Source organism: Hakea prostrata, chromosome 2, assembly GCF_041222555.1.
Source record: "Hakea prostrata isolate BN-2017 chromosome 2, UWA_Hpros_2, whole genome shotgun sequence".
Taxonomy (NCBI): Eukaryota; Viridiplantae; Streptophyta; class Magnoliopsida; order Proteales; family Proteaceae; genus Hakea; species Hakea prostrata.
The window spans coordinates 60,067,426-60,073,700 of NC_142601.1; the positions used below are offsets into that span (position 1 = coordinate 60,067,426).

The 6,275-nt window shown below is 40.0% G+C and overlaps 1 long non-coding RNA gene across 2 annotated transcripts; it reads right to left on the reverse strand.

Annotated features, from left to right (window-relative positions):
- Positions 1-321: 321 nt before the first annotated feature.
- LOC149025368 (uncharacterized) lies at positions 322-5,678 on the reverse strand. Of its 2 annotated transcripts, XR_016171726.1 has the most exons (4): positions 3,327-5,678; positions 3,131-3,257; positions 2,981-3,051; positions 327-895 (listed from the first exon to the last, which is right to left on the reverse strand). It is a non-coding gene; the product is annotated as an uncharacterized LOC149025368 (long non-coding RNA). The 2 variants fall into 2 exon arrangements; XR_016171725.1 differs by having other exon boundaries at positions 322-3,051.
- Between the last annotated feature and the right edge of the window lie 597 nt (positions 5,679-6,275).

The following is a 6,275-nucleotide window of genomic DNA, read 5'->3' on the forward strand; positions in this document are numbered from 1 at the left end:
TCAATAACACACTGAATATATTCTCAAGGCTGCTTGTAAGTTGCGACAGCAGCAAGTAACTGGAACTCGATAGAATAACTTAAGCCATAAGTCGGTTGATCATTGACATTTGCAGTCAAAGGTTGTTTTTGGTTCAAGAATGTGAGGAAACACAAATATAATGTAAATCCTCCAAGGAGGCAAAAAAAGATTTAATCAATATATTGCATTCCATCAAAGGCCTTTAAGCTGTTCAACCAATCCAGTCAGCACAGTCCATTTCTCCAGTGCACTGGCAGAAGACACAAAAGCTCTTTTGGAAGATTCAATGTCATTCTGGATTACTGCACCCAGGGTAGAGTACAGGAGAAAACATTGCAGATGAAGCATGGAGGTATTAGAATAGTCAAATTGCACCAAGAATGGTAACCCCACCTGATGAAATCAAGGAAGCCAATGACAAATTGAATGTATCGATTACAGTCTTTTCTTCAGAATTGGAGCTCAGCTGTTACATACAAGTACATAAGCAAAACATAGTTGCATTCTTGTAGAACTTTGAAGATTAAAAGAAACAGCACTGATATTGAGCAATAAATCCATATAATATGGTATATTGATCCAGATTTCAAGAGCTTGTTTACAATGTGCCAAATGAAAAATATGTTACATTCAAAAGTTCCAAATTTAACCAGAACAGAAAGGCATTATGCCACACCTTGCAATGAAAGCAGGGTAATCACCAATGGTCGAAGTGATAGAAAACATCCTGCATCAGAACTTTGCCATGGTGGGAGACAAAAGTGAATTTTTCTCCACCGAAGTAGTCAAAAGCCTGCTAAAGAACAGCATCAATGGTTGTCTCACATACAAATTCTGCACCTTTTTTTTGGTTGTGTTGATTGGGATTGTGATTCTGCCATATAACAAACAAAAAAAGAAGCACCATTATGGTAGATTAATAGATCAGTCCTACAAAACAAATCTGAAATTTACAAGTGCTATATACATAAAGAAAGGAAGGGTGTCATTTCAAATGGGGGATAGAGAGAGGGTCTTCACTGTGAATATGTAGCTTACTGTCCCTCATAGATGCAAGAAAGATTGATTTGTCCAGAGTACAAATATTTAATTAATCCCACAATCCTTTCACTGTGTCGACATGTGTCACTAAGTCAATAATGTTTCCCTCTATGGAGTTTAACCTCTGTCCTAAAATTTGAGCATCCATAGTTTCCCATGTTTCATTACCGGTTGCCATAGTGAGATGGCTTGTTGCCCACAGCCTGTCAATACAACCCTATCTTTTTCAACTAATGAAAATTGACAGTTCCTTCTAATTTCTGTTTCGAAGTATGGTGAGATGCAGAGGACATAATTTCAGTCATTGTGGTTTTAGGTTCAAGTTTAGTTTCAGACATGGTAATACTACTTTTAGTCCACACAAGGGAAACCCAACCCTTCTTCTGTCCAGGAAAATAATAGCACAAACCAATCTGGAAAAACAGCACAGCAATAGAAAAATAATGCAGCAATTAAAATGTCTTCTTTTCCGATTAACCAATAACACTTAGCCACAAAAATAATGTCTGAAATACTGTGGCAGCAGTAGGAATGTGTTCAAAACAGAATTTCACAAGAAATTAAATCCCAAATACTGTGGAAGCAGTAGAAAATAGAAATGTCTTCAAAACGGACCTCTGAACAACTCAATAAAAAAGATACCTAACAACAGCAATGTCAATCCCCCAAAACAAATAATCACGCCTGGTAATCTCAAATAACAGAGGAGCAGCAGCAACAGTATCCTTTTCCAGTCAACAGAAACAGATACAAGGGCCAGTTCCAAGACTTAATAACAATGAAGGATTTCAAACTAAAGGTGCCATAGCCTTGTCACAGAACTTCCGTTCTCTAGATCAACACCATGTATCAATCAATCAATAAAGAAAATTAAAAAAAAAAAAAAGGAAACACAATGTAGATAGAACTCATTGTATACCTATTGCTCTGAAACATCATATCATTACTTTGAAGATTAACAAATCATGGCATAAGATCAACAATGTCTGGACAAATGAAAATCAACATGGAAAATCAATTGAAATTTGTAACTACAAAAATGCTGCAACAACTGTCCCTCCCAGTGGTTTCATTCATAAATTTCACCATTGATGGCATTTGACAACTGTGGAAAACTGTAGCATATTTTAAGGTTTCTAGTTCTGAATTGTGGATCACATATTGTTGTATATAAATATGGCAAAGATCAACACAGGAAAGTTCTTTTATAGCTTCTTTTTTCAAGGGTTCATAATACCATAAAGAACACTTATATAGTCTTAATGTAATTGTATATTTAAGTTCCTGTACTTGTAAGAGACCGATTTCCTTTCCCCCCATAAGAGGCTGATGCTTTTCCCCCAAAATCTACTGAAGAACAGCCCCACCCACCCCAAAGGTCCAGTGAGAAGAAAAAAAGTGAATAACAAATAAAAAAATCCCAATAGAAATAAAAACTAGGAGACCCTGCATATGAATATTATTATGCATATCATATTTGAGATTAGATAACCATGAACAGAGACCAGAGCAGAAACCAATTCATTCCTTTTTCATATCAAATATGATACGAATAACAATATTTGTTGCTGCAACCAGGTCTGCCCTGGTTCATTCTTTTTTCCTTTTCTCGTATAGTAGCCGAGTGCCATTGGGTGAATGAAAATGGTGTTCCTAATTTTATCACTGGGTGATTCATGTGAAAAATAAAGCAAATTAAACTCTGTTGCTGGGGAAAACTGAGATCAAATTCAATTCTTTCTTTCACTGAAGAACAATAGAAGCATTAACCATTGCATTTGTTCAACCCAGCAAATGGTGAAAGATACAGAATAAACAGAATTATACTCTCAAGCATTTTGTACCTCTGATTTGCTCGAAGATAATAAACTTGAAAAACAACAAGGAGAAGAAGACAGAGAAGAAGCACAATTTGTACCTCCGATTTGCTCGAAGAAATAACTCGTTTTGTGCCCTCGGTCCAAGAATAAACTCCTTATGCCCAAAACCCTACACGAGAAAATACATCAGATAAATAGAAGACAAAATCTAAAAAATAGAAGATGAAGAACAACAGCTAAAACCCTACCGGAGATAAAACACCAGAGAAATAGAAGAACGAGGCACCTTCGACTCAGCTTTAAACGTCACCTTCAAGCTTCAAAGAACGAAGCACCTTTGACCAACACCTTCTCCTTCGATCCTCCAAAACTCTACTGTGAGAAAAAAAAAACTCAGACAAACTAGAAGAAATGTTGAACACCAACATCAAGAACACAACTCACCTTCAAGAGTCGAAGATTGTTTGCGTGTTGTCGAGAGAGAAGGCTGTTCGAGAGAGAAGTTGCCTTTCGAGTGTCGTTCTACTCGTTCCGTCAAACGTGAATCCGCTCATTCAAGCCCTTTTATAGGTAGAGTTTATTCCACTCATTTCACCCAAAACCCAAGACTCAATTCATTCACGTTTTTACCCTATATTTGAAATGGCTCGATTCATGAACCGCCCCATGTTTTCCAACCAAATAGGGTCAAAAAACTGATTGATGAATCCAGGGATTTCAAATCCCTGGATTCACACCACCAAACAGGCCCTTAGAAATTAGATACAATATTCATGGTGCTTCTCCTGTTTTTCACAGTTTCCATGGGTGGAACCCAGATACAATGAGTCTCACTTGAACAAAGTAGAACAAGAAATGCTATTGAGGCAGTCCATTCCTTCTCTATAAACAATGAACCGGTAGTAAGTGACAACAGAAAGGAGTCTTTTACAAAGTCATCAGATTAAAGAGTGGAAAGCCTGTGTTGAATGGGTTCAAAATCAGAAGTTGATCATGCTTCCTACAAACCACCAGCTCTTTGACCTCCATTCAGGAGAGCCTGTTCCAATGAAGAAATCAACATGGTAGAGATAGACAAGAAATGCACATGGCAGACATAGACACGAAATATACAAACATCACACATGTACAGTATAATCACATACCCATCCCTTTCCAAACAAAGCAGTGAATTACTTTCTGCCATAAAACCCATTAACTCCAGGGGTGAATACCCACTGCAGTCAGTTCCTTGTTCTCATTATTCGTATTACCTTGAGTACATTAGATGATGTAAATCTAAAAGGTACTAAGTTCCTCAAATGAAATTTCGAAGCTTCCTTTTTTATTTTTTGGATGAATAAATAAATATATTAAGAGAACAACAAACTACAAGAAGGATCCAAAAGAGAAAGGATCAGAGAGAGGGATGGAAATGGGAGTTGAGACCCAAGACGGCCAGGAGACAACAATCGAGGGATAGGGGATAGAGGAAATCCTAGTGGATACTTCAAAATGGATAGCATTCCAAATTAAGTCAATAGACTGGGATTTAGACGACCAACGCCTAAGATTACGCTCCCACCACAAATGGTGGATCGTGGCACAAAAAACAAGCTTACCGATCCGGTCACAAATAGAGGCACCTGAAAAGTCACTCAAAACCCAGGAGCAATCACGATCAAACCCAAAGGAGCAACAAGAGCGGGGCCAAATGGAATTAAGGGCTTTTCTCTAGAGGGAACTAGAGAAAGGGCAAATGAAGAATAGATGCTCAATGTCCTCAGTTCCATTCCAGCAAAGGATATAGTTGGGATTAGCAGGGATGTGACGGCTAATAAGAAAAGCTTGGGTGGGTAGGGCTAAGTTTAGGGCACGCCAAAGGGTAAGGGAATGACGGGGAATATGACCTTTGAACCACACCAAGGAGGGGGGGGGGAGAAGGGGGTGCGGACAAGGTTCCAAGCCGAAGAAGTGGAGAAGGATTTAGTGGGCGAGGGGAGCCAAACTAATGAATCATGGGAGGATGGTAAAATAGGGGGAAGGGAGTTCCAGACATGTGTGAGACTATGGTGGGGGAGATGGGCTCAGAACCATTAGAGATGAAAGCCGAGAGAGGGGTGAATTTGGGAATCCGGATTTCATAGATAGTGCGGGGAGGGAAAAGAGAAAGGAGAATACCCATCAGATGCCATGGATTAAGCCAGAAGGAAGTTGAGGAACCAGAGGAAACATGGGTGGTGATGGTAGGAAGAACTTGAGGTCTAATAAGGAGAAGCTTCCTCCAGATCCAAGAAGGATTAGGAGGGATAGGGGCAGTCCAAAAGGAATTGGATTTGAGGAGATAAGAGTGGACCCAATCTACCCAAATGGAGTCATGTTTGGAGAAATCTTCCAAATAAGTTTGAGCAGAGTAGCGGAGCTAACCTCTTGGATCCGGCAGATTCCAAGGCCCCCCTCAGATTTAGGTCGACAGATGTTAGACCAACTGATGGGGCGAAGGAATCGGGAGGATTCCTGGCCCTTCCAGAGAAAGGCACAGAAGAGGGATTCCATTGCAGAGGAGATAAACTTGGGGGTCGGAAAAATTTCACACCAATAGAGATAGGAGGATTAGAGGACTAACTAGATGAGCTCAACCCTACCCGCGAAAGAGAGGAGCCTACTTTCCATAAGTGAAGACTCTTACGGATATGATCAAGCATAGGGGAATAGTGATGCCGAGAGAGCCTACCAGGGATGAGAGGAAGACCAAGGTAAACGACAGGAAAGGAACCAGGATTGAACCCACAGAGATTTAGGAGGTTGGAGCGCAAAGGCTCAAGATACCCCGAAAGAAAGAGAGTAGATTTGTCAAGGTTAACCTTGAAACCAAAGATAGATTCAAAGAAGGAAAGTGCCGAAATGATGGAAGATATAGAGCTATGGTCAGCTTTGGAAAAGATCATAAGATCATTAACAAAGGCAAGATGAATGAGATTGAGAGATTTGCATTTGGGAATGGGAGAAATCAGGAGCTGATCAATTTTGGATTGGAGGCGACGGGAGAGAACTTCCAGGGCTAAGGAGAATAAGAAAGGGGAGAGGGAGCAGCCTTGTCGGATGCCAACACAGGATGGGAAATATCCAACAAGGGAGCCATTAGTGATGATGGAAGTAAGGGGTAGAGATATAGACTTCAATCCAGTGGATAAAAGAAGGGGAGAATCTCATAGCAGAAAACACATCACTAATGAAATCAAAGGCTTTGTGGAGATCAACTTTGAGAAGAGCAGCAGGAGAGTGAGAAGATCTCTCGAACCCCTGGACAATCTCTGCACAAAGGAGGATATTATCTGCGATACTCCGACCCGAGATGAAAGCCGTTTGATTGGCATTGACTAGATTAGGCATAACCTTCTTGAGCCGGTTCGC